This window comes from Telmatherina bonti (genome assembly GCF_933228915.1).
Source record: "Telmatherina bonti genome assembly, chromosome: 7".
Lineage (NCBI taxonomy): Eukaryota > Metazoa > Chordata > Actinopteri > Atheriniformes > Telmatherinidae > Telmatherina > Telmatherina bonti.
Genome location: NC_136625.1, coordinates 10,617,709 through 10,632,306, shown reverse-complemented (window position 1 = coordinate 10,632,306; position 14,598 = coordinate 10,617,709).

The window sequence follows — 14,598 nt, the reverse complement described above, 5'->3', positions numbered from 1 at the left end:
TGATTTTCTCTAAAGAAACGATACATTTAATTTTAACAGAGAGCTGTCCTGGTTCCTGTACTATTTGTATTCAGAGCATATTGTCTTTAGTACTGCTTGTTTTCAAGAATGTGTTAAATAAAGATAAATGTGGCAATTAGTCATGAATATTCTACTCACAGGCATCTAACACGGCTTTTGTTAAAAAACATAAATCCAAGTATTCTTTTGTGATGTACATCCACATCCACAGCTCATCATCAGAACGGCTGTAGTTCAATGCTTGAAACCAAACTGTGATATTATTTTGGATCTGCTCATTTTGCCCAAGTAAAAGACAAATGTGGATGCGTTCAGCTTGGATTCAGGTTCTGAATTCCAATATTGATCATATACTATATGGATAATGTCACTCAACATAGACAGCATCCATTTATTTTTAAAGACAAATATCCATGTATCATTATCCCGTAAGACGGATTAAATGTAATTAAGATAAAGAGAGAGAAAAAGGTCTTATTTTCTCCCGGATGAGGAAAACTGGCCCCATAAGACAGCTGTGATTGGACTGCAGTGGTCATGTGGTGCGGACATTAGTGTACTTTACTTCACAGTTTGTTTTATTTTAAACATCTAGCAATGCAGCCGATTCCGAAGAGCTTAAAAGCTTTACAGTCATAATCAGCGAGACACGATGCATTTTACTCAGACTTCAACGTGTTTAAAGCTCCTCGTGAGGTTTTTTGTTCTTACTTTATCCCCTTCCTATTGGCTGCACTGGGTGTCAATCATTTACTTCCCGCTAAAGCTGTATTTTTATGGATGTTTAGGCTACAGTATCTTTATTTCAGGCACATATTTTCTGTTTCATATTACAGATCATTTCGTTACTTAATAATACTAGTTCGGCTGTCACTTATATTTGAAATATGAAGAAAAAGTGTCATAATACGAACCTATTTCCAATGAAATTGTGGAAGATTGACCAGGCCACATCCACGTAATGTTATAATTGTTTATATTTCTCAAATAAGGCATCATATTTGCCTTTATCAACACTTATCATTTATACGTTGGATACCCACTAGTTCGGCTTTATTAGGTATTTGACTCATGAAGCATATACGTGTTTTCCAAACCCTAGCTTAAGAGTGGGTGTGAAACTTAGAAAAACTACAGTCATGGCGTTTATTTGCTGTGCGCAGGCGCACTGGTAGCTAGAAATACGTAGCAAATCCTACGTAACTTTGAGCATAGTTTTTCGTAGATATTATATGAAGCAATAATGAGAATACGTTGGCAGGGTACATCCTGGACAGGTCGCCAGTCTATCTGTTTGTCCAACACAAACAGATGAACAACCATTCACACTCACACTCACTCCTATGGGCAATTTAGAGCAACCAATTAACATAAAATGCATTAAATTAAGATATAATATAGTTTAATAAAAGAATCCAGTTGAAATGTTTTTTTTACAGCTTTAAATGCTTCCTGTGGTTCACAGACAGTTTAAATCCTGCCGGCATCCAGGTGAAGCAACAAAGCATTTCAAGTTTCTCCTGACTGTAAAATAAATGAATAAAAAAGACCTGAGGTTCAGTCATGTGTTTAAAGTACCTCATCCCATCATGGCGAGGGTTCAAACAAACTGCACAACTCCAACATTCATGCATATGCATGCCGAGCCCAGGAGGAGAAAACTTTATAAAAACGGAAGTCAGCGTTTTCTCTGCATACTCAAAATATTAATCAAAATTGACCATTGTTTTTTGTTAAAAATCCTGCTGTTTTCTCCTGAAAAGATGAAGAGTTTGTTATTGCATACCACTTCAGTGGAGGGGAACAAGCTGAAATTGCAGAAATGCAATCTACTGAGAAGGACCGAAATGGTCCACGAGTGGACGGCGAAGCTCTCCAGCACTAATCGTCTCTGCTCCTCTCACACACTCAGACTGACCGGCAGTGCATTTCCACCCAGCCGCGCCTGCTCTCATCTTCTGACACACCGGAGCCCCTTAAACCTGCCATGAAATTGCTTTTCAATATGAAAGCAGCAGTTTTATTAAAAGGAAGAACAAATCACATGTAATATAAAAGTCACCTAAAAATAGATCTGAACATATTGCAATATTTCTGTATTTTTACAACATGTTTGCATTTTCATAGCATGAATCTAGGAACTACATTTCTTGCTTGACGGGACTGAAATGCTTGAAGAGCTGTTTTATCTCTACACTGAGCTGAAACTTGCTAGAATCCCTCCCAGCAGCCATAAAAGCTCATAAACTTCCATTAAACCATTTGATGTAAAGTTATTTAGCCTGCTGAATCAGACGGTGGAAATATCTTTCACACAAGCTTAGAAATGATGTGCTTGCTGCGTTTTTACTGCATGCAGAACACAGAAAGAGCTTCATCACGGGAATTGTGCACCGTAGTTGTAAAGTTAAGTTATTTGGAAGTACTTGATGTAGCCGCTGTATGCACAACTGTGTAACTACAGCAGCTGGTGAAGTAGCAGGAATTGTTCCAGTTCAGACCATCACCCTCCTGTTTGATGGAGGGAAGAACCAGCAGGTTCAGAGCTGCTTTTCTGATCCTGTAAGATGGTTTGACTCAGGCTGAATCGAAGCTACAAAGATGATACAATATTATGTGATAAGGCTCATTATCAGCAGCCAGGCTGCGTCACATGATCATAAAACTTATGATTGTTGGTTGTTATTAATGAAAACAATAAGCTTATTTTTGATAGTGAAAACTCTGCTTTCAAACACTAAATACAGAGAATACAGCAGGATGCAGCAGCAAGAAGTGCATGAAGGCATGTGAAGAGAAACTAAACTGTTTGTGGAAGATTTTATTATTTTAGCCAAATCTTCAGTTATTCAATTAAAACGATTATGATTTCATAGATTTTACATAAGGTTTATAAAACCTAAACTTCATAGCTTCTGTCACAAAGACATCAGCTAAAATTGCTGAGATGTGCTCCCATCCTAACTTGTCCCTGACCTTTTTCTAAGCTTTGTTTGTTTGTGTTTTGTTTTGACAACATGATCCCGTGTCCCACCTGATGAGGTGATGAATGTCAGTTGTACTAAATAAAAATGCTGTGTTTGGTTCACAGAAAGACAGAGTACGTGTGTGCTGTGCTTATGTTCACATTGGACGCTGTGTAGATGAATTCTGCTAACAAAAATAATTAAAATGATGCTTTAATTGTTTTATTTATATAACTATGAGCAAATTGTGTCTGTTACTGTAAGTTGTTACTGTGTATCCTCCCCCCAACACACACACACACACACACACACATCCCAGTTTAACCCCTGTTCATCATCATGTGCATATCTCGCAATAACACTCATGACTGTGTGAAAATGTCACACCAGCTCTATTTCTCTTTGTTTACGTCTTTCTGCAGCTTGCTGGTTGTCTTCTCTTCTTCTCCTCTTTTAAACTGCATCTGATTGATCCTGCGGATCGTAATTTCATTGTGTTGAACATGCTGATTGACAAGAATCTGTTCAGGAATAAGATGACCATTCGAGCTTTGTTTACCATTTCTTTGTCATGCAGCTTCCCCCATGTGAACCAGCAGAACCATTTCCACCCCACAGTCTCCAGTGGGAATCACGGAGCCATTTCCCTCTAGCTAAACATCTCCTGAATAATCTGACGCTTAAAGTTGTTTTTCTCCAGATCAACAAACCAGCAGAAAATTGATCGTCTGCACATGCGTGAAAACTATTACAGGTATCCCATGGCAACTTAAAGGCCAGATATATGACCTGAAATAACCGAACCAAAAGTCATGAAGGACAGCGCCGAATGCTAGATCTGCACCGGTTTAGGTGGCAAATGTTTAGCTTCTGTCACATGAGTCACATTTCCACACTTCAACGTCCTCTTCATCCATCATGGCTTCATGAGCCACAAATACGCCGCGTCATTTGACTAGAAAATCAAAAATGTGTGATGGAAATCCTTGTTTGCTGCTGTTTGGGAATCATTGTACAGAAAAGAGTGGCAGGTTCTATCATTTACAGCCAGATTAGTCAATGGGATTAGTCACGATAAGGCTCCACAAACCCCCCGAAGAGATCCATTAACTCCATGTCAGCCACTATGGCTCAATTAATTGGTTGTTTAGAGGGGAGAAAAAAAAAAGGAGCCTTGTCTTTAAATGAGAAACATTTCCCGCCTCGGACTAAATGTAAAGCTTGTGATTTGCTGTCAGCCGATGCCTGCTCCTCTTTAAACTCATATTTAATTTAAATCATAGTTAATCATGACATCAGGGCGGTCATATGTGCACCACAAACAGCTTGTTATGTAAGATTTTCCTTTTCAGTGCAAATGAAACATGAACGGCGTCTGACCTTGAGCCACCAGCGGCTCCTTTTCTCTTCTTTAAGTTACAAATCTGCATAAACGGCGGTGATGTGCAGAATTTACTGCAAATGTCATGCAGTCTTTTTAGAAATAAACACTGGAGCAGCGTGGATTGATGTTGTATCGCACACATGCCGTAAAAACATCAAATGTCAGGAGTGTGTTCTTATTGATCCCGCAGCGGGGCATCATGGGAAAGAACATGGGAACAACCGGCAGAGGTTAATGTACTCGTATTCCAACCTGCTGGGTATGAGTCGATACATCACGTCTATTGACTGCACATCACGCAAACATGCAGCGTGGGCCGGTTTCTTGTGTTTCATCTCACATGTTTTGGAAAGTGTGTGAGTTTTACGTCATGCAGACAGAAGCAGATTTTAACGGCAGAGGAGCAACTTTTTGTTGCAATAAAACAAATGTAAGTTTTAAAAAACACACAAGTGATGATTTATGAAAGACATTAAGGAGGACTTAGAAAAGCCCTGGCAGAGCGCAGATCTCCACCAAGCAGCTCATTTCCACCATGTTACACTGTTAGATGCACTGATCTGCAAAACATACCTGAAGTATTTAAAATAAAGTGCTTCAGGTTGTTACTTGATATTAAGAGTCAAATATTTATTTTAAAAAGGCAGACTACTGTTACGTATCCAGACTATAACTTTGCGTGTGCTACACCCAGCTCTTCTTTCAACACGTGCAAAATAACATCATTGGGTGAAAGTGTTTTTATTTTGCTGGCCAGCTTTTCAGACTTTATCTAGTTGTTCAATGAAATTAAAATATAACCAGCAGTTTAATTTGCCCACTTTTTGATCAGTAGTCCCAGATTTTACTGTTATTAAACATGAAACTGGATTCACCATATTATTACATTTTATAAGATGTTTAAAATACACTTCTGAACTATTACAATTTGTGAGTTTAATGGCAAGGCTTATTAAAAACCTTATGTAAAAAGAAATTAAATTTAAAAAAAGCAACTTCTCTGTCTGTTGTAAATGATCTTTTACAGAGAGAGAAAGATTGACTAATATTCAAACAGCAGATTTTTTTTTCTTAACATAATGTTGCTCAAAAACAGACAAACATGCAAAAACATAACCTACTCACTTGACAACTATTTAACTGTATTAATTTTTAACCACCATTACATAATAATAATAAAAATTACAATGACAATATTTTATGTATGTAGTGCCTTTAGAAAACTTTGCAGGATAAAAGAACAGTTAAAAAGAAAAAGAAAGTCCAGGTGATAAAAGCAGACTAAGACAGGTGGGATTATAGTTGGGATTTAAAAGTGGCAGGGTCCATGTGACAAAGAAGCGCAATGTCACACACCGTGGGTGATGGATGTAAACCGAGGCAAGGTCCTCACCGCGGTTAAGACGTGGACGGGCGTCGCAATACGGCAGTGCCGTCATCGTCACGGGCCGCATTGAAACGCTGCATCGCGGCATATTATCGGATTCCTTCTTTTCCTACAATATTGATTATTGTAATCTTTTGGTGTTTGTTTGCATATCCGTTGTGAAATTATGTTAGTATGGCTAGTTGTGACACAGAACAACTGTTATTTAAGAAAAACCTTATTTTCTCTGTTAATTGGGAAGTTTCCTGTGGTGGGAGGAGCTTCATGGTTAAAAGGAGTGTATTCTGACTTGCTCGTGGTGGGAGTAGGTTGGATTGAGTTGCAGAGCTGGAGTGTATTGAGTGTATAGTGAGAAACCCTTCTAAATATTGTGGATATTGTACATATTGAACGGGACCACTGTACATATCATTGCACTTGGGAGGAGTTGGTAATAAACCACCTCAAACAAAACCACAACGTCACCATCATCATTGGAAACAGCAGAGAGAACCACGAGACAGTCCGTTTTGTCTCCAGTGTATTGTGGGAGGGAGCTCCAGGAAGTGGGGGCAACAAAGGAAATCCAAATCCAGCAGGATTTGCAAAAAAAAGAAAAAAAAAGTCATGAAATAAACCTTGAAATTGGACTGAACTATTTGCTCTTTTTGTAAAACCCATGTGACGGATCAGAAAAAAAACAGGAAAATAAAATAAAAAGAACAACTTCGGGTTCATTTTGCCTTTTTGTAATAATGAAACTGTAAAAAACAAAAGAGAGAGAGAGAGAGAGAGAGAGAGAGAAAGAAAGAAAGAAAGCGAAAGAAAGAAAGAGAGAAACAAAGAAAGAAAGAAAATGAATAAAAAACTGCCATGGATTAAAGTTAAAAGAAAAAGCTTCATCTCTGGCTTCATGTCCTCCATCTCAGCATCTCATTCGCAAAACTTAATCACTTCTGAAACTATTCATGTGTAAATTTGAGGTAAAACACAATTCCTGACGACGTGCAGCAGAACAAGTATGACAACATCAAGTCATCACAAACAGAGCCAGCTGATCAAATAAACTAAATAATGTCCCCCACTCATACCAGTAAGGGTCAGTGGTCTGAAACAAGGTGGTCTCTGCCTGACCGAGCCTGCCAAGTGGTCGGAGAGGCAGACAGAGCCACTGTTTGCGTGACTTTCAGACGTTTTCCTGTGATTGTCTCTGGGCTCTCGGTTGCTCTTGCTGCTGTACTCTAAAGGTCAGTGCTGTGTGTGGAGTCGGTGTTTGCAGTGGTGCAGATAACTGCTGACAATTATTCGTCTTGCTGCCACAAATATGTTCTGGGAACAAAAGCAGCGCCTCGTATCTGTAACCACGTTGCACAATGATCGCATTCAGGTTAAACACAAAATATCAAAATCATTGTAGCTTTTCTACACTATTCCTCTGCACCCCCGTCAGCCTGTTCTCATCTGGACGTTAATGGCGATGTTCACTCACCAGAGGACCAGTTCTTCCTGGTTTTCACCTCCTTCAGGCTGTGGTCTTCCCTGCTCGTCTACATGCAGATGTCCAGTCCATGTCATGCCAGCCAACAGAAAAACCTCATTCAAACTCCTTCATATCATTTCTGCTTCTTATCTACATCTCATCTGCATGGCTCCACGTTACCTGTAACAACTGAATCAAAACAGGAGTTTCCTTTTTACTTTTACCACATCTGTTCATCTACAGACCCAGTTAGTACATGCTTAACTGAAAAATCACTGTTTTTTCTCTTTTTAACCGCTAATGTTTATTTTAGTTACTCTGATATAGAACAGAACAGAACAGAATAGAATAGAATAGAACAGAATAGAATAGCCTTTATTGTCATTGTACCAGACTATACGAGATTGAGCGGCATGTCTTTGTGTGAAACAGTACAGCATTGACACAACTAGAAAGAATTTAAAAAACAAAACATAATATGCTAGAATAAATGTTAAAACACCAATATTCAGGCTACTTTCCCCTAAATAAGAAACTATTCAGACTAAAGTGTTTACGTTGATTCATCAGTGTATCCAGGAATCTAATGGTGTATCCATGTACACCATTAGAAGTACACTGAGAAGTACCTCGCTCCATTTCTCTAATATATTAATGTATAAATATATGCCAGTATTGCCGTCTCTAACTTATTTCTCCTTTTTTCCACAGGTTTTTCTGAATAAGTGCAGTTGTACATGTTGATCTGTCTTTCCTGTCTTCTCCACCCCAACCAGTCGAGGCAGATGGCTGCCCTTCCTGAGCCGGGTTCTGCTGGAGGTTTTCTTCCTGTTAAAAGGGAGTTTTTTCCTTCCCACTGTCACCGCATGCAGCTCAGGATGGGGGATTGGATCCAAGTCATGACTCGATGCAATCAGTTGGTTTCTATTATAGGATATGTATGAATTGGCTTGAAATTATGTGTATGTAAAGTGCCCCGTGACAACATTGTTGTGAAGTGGCGCTGTACAAATAAAGGTGAATTGAATGTAAAGCGAAGGTAGGACCAGAAAATCAGCGGTAAATCATGATATGTCTGGAAACAAGCTGCTTGGTGGAGGCCTGCGCTCTGCTCCCAGAGTGCAACTGTCCAGTACAGAGGTGCTGGCATGAACTGGTCATCTGCTGATCCCATCCAAGTCATTCCTTCACTCAGTTAAAACAAGTCAGGAAAGTTACCCCATGTCTCCAAACAGCCGCCTCTCATCAGGTCGGCTCAGACATGATGTGTCGCTGCAGCTTTTTTTTTTAGCTTGCCATCATGCTTTATGATATAAAGAAAACAGTTTCTGCTTCTGCTCTGCAACACCTTTCCCACCAAACAATAACAAAGCTGAAGAAGCAGGAGGCCTCGCTTCCTCTCACTCGCTCTGTCAGAAGATCCAGCCACATGGCAGAGAACCGACACTCAGATGCTCCAAACGTTTCCTGATGGATACAAACAGATTTCAGACAGACTAAGATCCCCCATTATGCTGAATAGTAAACATCTTCCACACTCACTTGTTCCTCAAATGCACACACACACACACACACACACACACTTTGATTTGGCACAAGCGTTTCCCTTGCCGAGCCGTCCCATCCCTCATTTAAAACACCAGGAAGTCTCCATCCCTCCTCTGTCTGCCGAAGCCTCTGTGCTGCTTCTGTCTTTTATGCTAATGCGTGAACACACAACGCTTTGTCACGAGTTTACCTCCACTCTGGGAACAAACACCAGGCTGAACAAAGCAGAACACACTCGTCCTAGATGAGATAGCTTGATGGTATCTGTGTGTGTGCATTGCATGAGTGTTTGTGCAGGAATAAAAGGAGGATCAGACAAGTGAGAGCGAGCGCACTCATGCGTGTCTTGTGTTGTTTTTACCAGAGTCCTGCTTCATCCGTCTCTGGAGACGATCTGCTCTAATCTATCATTCGACAAGTTCATTAGTGTGTGTTTGTGTGTGTTGTGTTGGATTCATCAGGCGTCTCTCTCCTGGGAATCGACATTAAGCAGCGCATCAGCTCGCCATATGCTGAGATCAGGAAGAAGAGCATCAATTAACAGACTTCTGATCTCATATCATAAAGCAGAAATACAGAGTGCAGTGAATGCCGTCTCGTGGGAGCCTGCAGCTTTAAAACAAAAAGGTCAAACTATGAAATCATGACAGAATAACATGAAAAGACAGATTTACAACCCAACTATGACACTGGTTGATAAATGTTTGCATTACACGTATCGTGATGAGACTATGATGTAAAATCTCTTTTCACTTAGAAATGAAAAAGATGGAAAGATTCAGGAAAACGAAGCACTCACACTGAACTTATCCTTCACCATAAGACTTTGTTGCAACAGCAAGAGTCCATTTCTTCTAAGATCAACATCTGGTATCATTAATGGTGAATTTTAATGGTTTTTTAATCATCTTAATGGTGAACAAAATCATTTCAGAGCTTACAAAGCTTGTCAAAAGATGGTGTGACTGCCAACAGGAGACAAGTCAGAACAATGACATTTTAACTGGAAAAGAGCCAGTATACTGTATGTCTCCAGACTGTTCCTAAAGTGTGGCTCCCTAAATCCAAGATATACGTTTTTATAAGTGGATATATGTCTGCTGTCTGACAGGAAGTATTCTACAGCCGTGTTAGTTATCTAGACATGACAGGTCAGAGGGAACAGGCTGGACTCTGCTATATTAATGTTTGATATGTGCTGAGGATCTGCAGTCAGACATGTTCCTGCACAGCAGTCTATCAGGTAATGTGTGAAGAAATACACATTGCAGGAGTTTTGTAGACATTCAGAAGGGAAACACACACACACACACACACACACACACACACACACACACACACAACCGTCTCTGAGGTTTTACACAGAAAATATCCAGCAAGCAGCAGCTGTCTGAACAAAAATGTCTTGCTGATATCAGAGGTCAGAGGAGAATGGGCAGACTGGTTGGAGGCAACAGTACCTCAAGTAACCACGAAGGTAAGCAGAATATTATATCTGATCCACAACGTATCAAACCTTAAAGCAGAGGAAGACCACATCGGGTGCCACTGAGACGGTGCGAATCATCAGGTGTGGCAATATGTTTGTATTCTTTGTTGTTTTATTCTATTCTTTTCTTTTCTACAGTCATTCAGCAGATGCTTTTATCCAAAGCGACTTACATATGAGTGAGAACAACACAAGCACGAAATCAAACAGTAGAGGACATCGTAGGAAGATGCTAGTGGACTGTCCAGTTGGATGCAGGTCCTTCCATTAAGTGCTACGTGGTTTTTTTTGGGTTTGTTTGGTTGTTTTCACCCTTCCCACCATATGATATCACCAATGTTAAAGTACAAAGAATTAATACCATAAAGTTTGTTGCAAAGAACTGGCCTAAGTTCTCCAACTTTCCAACAAATACAGCTATACTAAGTGTGGAAGTGCTCCTTGAAGAGCTGAGTCTTCAGCTTGCTCTTAAAAGTCGACAGGGACTCTGCAGAGCGGACAGAGATTGGGAGATCATTCCACCATCGTGGCACAACAGAGGAAAAGAGTCTGGCTAGTGATTTAGTCCCACATATTGGTGGTAACACGAGGCGTCTTTCCCTGCTGGAACGTAGCTGTCGAGACGGCGTGTAGGTCGGGATTAGCGAGTGAAGGTAGACGGGAGCCATTATTGAGTTTTTGTTTTGTATATTTGTTACATATTGTTATATATGAACACTTTGTGTTGCTTCATGTACTAAAGATGCAATACAAATAAAATTTAATCTGATTAATAACATTAAAACATGGATCTATTCTGCATTCTATCAGTAGTTCAGGATGCTGGTGGTGTCACTGTGTACACTGGTCCCATTAAGCACCAACACGACATGGCTGAACCACCAAGACCGCAGTGTAGCACAGTGATGGGGAAGCTTTGCCCTCATCCTGCAAGTTTTCCAAGCGTCCCTGCTCCAACACACCTGGTTCAAATAAACTAGTCCCTGTGCAGAACTTGATAGGCTGTTGGATCCATTTGAAGCTAAAGTGATGTGTTCTAGCAGCGACATGTGGAGGATGTTCCCACCACTAGCATCTTCTGATGATGCACCATGTCACAGAGCTCACATCTCCATCTGTTTTCTTCAACATGACTGAGTTCACTGTCCTTCAGCGGCCCCCACAGTCACCAGATCTCCGTCCAAAGGAGAACCTTTGCAAAGTGGTGGAATGGTAGATTTCCATCATGGATGTGCAGCAACTGTGTGATGCTTCATGTTAATATGGAACTAAACCTGATGTTGTACAGAATTAATGGAGTTGTGAAGGCAAAATGAGATCAAACATGTACATGAAGCTAATAAAGTGACCAGTGACTGTAGGCATGGATGCATGTGGACTTTAAAATGACAAACCAATCAGTAAAGGCAGTTTGAAAGGAGAAGGACGTTAACAGACTGTGCTGCATACTGAGAGAATAATGGATCTGACTGAAAAGAAAAAACAAACAATGAGCTACAGTCACTTCATGACGTACGTTTTAGTTTTAATAATGTTTGATTAAACTAAAAACCACTGAGCAAACCACGGACAGTAAAGTCTGAGATGTATATTCTCCTTTCTAATATTTATCTTTCCCAAGACAAAAACAGGTAAACACACAACAAGCTTTGAAAAGATATATCTTTAAAAGGATCTCAGTCAACCCTCAATGATTTAAAAAAAAACATCCTATAATAAACTCCAGCCTCTCTATGGCAATAAAAAAAGAGTTGAAGTGTGATCAACTGTTGCCAAGGTAACAGATGTTTGTGTGCCTATGTGATCTGAAACTATATTTAATTGAAGTGGATGAAATCAGCAGGTTGGTGCAGTTCATTGTGATGGAGATGCAGCCACTTCTGATGATTCTAAAAACATGCTTTATGTCATATTTCTGTGTGGAAATAACACACACACGCGCACGCGCACACACACACACACACGTGTTTTGATCACACGTAAACATTCAAATAAACTTGAAATCTAAGAACTATATTAGGAGAAAATAGAAAGGAACCCATTCTAGTTTAAGGTTAGAGTTAGTTTAAGGTTTAATTTGTTTGTTAAAGCACAAAATGAGTTTCTGCCCAATTTTAGCATCAGATTTATTCCATTTCACGCTGCTTGTAAAAGCAGCCCTTACATATCATTCACACACAATCTCCAATTGTCAACTGCTTCGGGTCCAAAGATTATTTTATCTTCACCATATGAAAAAATAAAAACCAAAGACCATAACTAGAAAGCCACAAGGAGCTGTTAACTATAATCCAGGGGGGAAAAGGTTAAAATGTTTTTAATTTCACCTCTACCTTTCAGAACATGCCATGTGTTTACATGAGAGTTTTAATTCCTGTTTAATTCAGAAAAAAAAGTTAATTCTGCTTTAAACTAATGAAAAACGACCGAAAGCAAATTTCTATTCGGAATCAAACTTAATTCCGATGTAAGCGGCTGGTTTATTCGCATTTTATTTCTGAACTATTTAATTCCTCTGTCATGTAAACCTTCATTCCTCTCTAAGTTAATTCCCATCGTTCTGAGCATGCTCGTTACCTTGTCCTGTCCCGATGACGTGCGTTGTTTTGCCTCCCGTGTTCGGTGGTCTATCTTTCTTCTCCTTCTCAGTTGCTGCAGAAAGTGAAGTAGTATGCTGGTGATGAGCTGCTACTTCACATTTATAATAAAAATAGAGGCAAAAGTGGTACTTGTGATGTAGTTTTTACAAGTTATCACTGAAAAGACGAGAAGCAGGGAGCCAACTTTGTTTATTTCCAGTATACGTCATTGTCCCGTGCACCCTCCGTCCAATCAGAACCCTTCCCAACCCGCCGCTCTAAAGAGGAATTAAGTGAGGACGTGTTTCATGTAATTATTATTTTCATGTACACTAATAGCAGAATACATTAATACCGAATTATTTAATTCCAAATTAAAAAACATCATGTAAACGTAACCATGGTGACATGGTGCATCATCCTGCTGGAAGAGCCATCAGAAGATCCAAGTGGTGAGAAGCGTTTTCCATGTGTTGCTGCTCCAACACACCTGTTTAACTTCGCACCTTTCTGGCTTGAAGCAAGATGCTTCCGGATTCAGACTCCATGAGGGGCTTTTCTCCGTGGCGTTTGCATGGTCTCCCAGCCAGTGCATGCCTTGGTGTCAGGTACTTGGACTTCCTTATTAGCGTGTTTCTAAATTTTCCCCAGGAGTGTGTGATGGACTGGCGACCTATCCAGGGTGTTCCCTGCCTCTCGCCTGACAGAAGCTGGATTAGACTCAGCCCAGCATTGGATTCAGCAGATGTGGCATGTGGATGGCTGAATGTTACACATCTCCTTACAACATCACCACTCTCACGTCTTCTGCCAAAGCTGCTCTGGTGCAGGCATGGGAACAAAGTAGTGAAACTCAAAGTACATTCTCAAAGTTGTGTTGACCATTATTTAAAGAAGCTGCATTAATACAATGGTTTAGGTTTAGTTTTTAAAGCATGCATCATGAAACGGAGCTGAACAGCAGCATGGTTTCTAATGGCTAAATGTTTTTCTCAGCTCATAACTCGGAGCAGAAATATAACAGATTCCATAAAAACAGCCTGTTTTCTGCAGTAAAGAGTTTTAAATGAGTGAAGCGATATCAAATGTTCCGATGCCAGCAGGGGTTCAATGTCCTCTCACAGTGCCAGACTGAGACCAGATCTAAATGTCTTTTTGTAAATGGGCGAGATTCAACATGTTCTGTGCGGCACAGCTTATTCCACTCAGCTCATTTAATATGGACAAAAAAAAAAGGAATAAGAATCTCTCTGAATCTCTCTTTACTCAACACTGCTTTGCAGTTCTACGCACCAAAAATGGCTTCATTGTGATGTCTGAGAAGTGCAAGGACACGACAAGTTTTCAGGCCCTTCATACGGCTGTGATGATTTTCTGCAGAGGAGACAACCTGGACTCATGTTGGAGAGACATCTTGGCTCTTCTATCAACGCACGGATGTTTCTGCCAAATGGATTTTTACTCTGGCAGGAAGGGAGTTGCAGCCAGATCACTATCAAATTAATCGTTCTCCTGACTGACTGGGTAAGTGCTGTGTGATGCAGTGCATGTGCTGATGAGAATAAATCAGAGGAAGCGGTGCAACAGACAGAGAGACAGGAGTACAGAAAGTAGAACCTGCGTTAAAACCAGTTAAAACCCAACGTCAGGTTCTGGTTTGCATGTAAATCAGGCAAAAAACCTAAACCACCAACACAGTGGTAAGTTATGAAACTAAAACCAGCTTTAACAGGTAAACAGTTCGACACAGAAGCCAACATAAAGC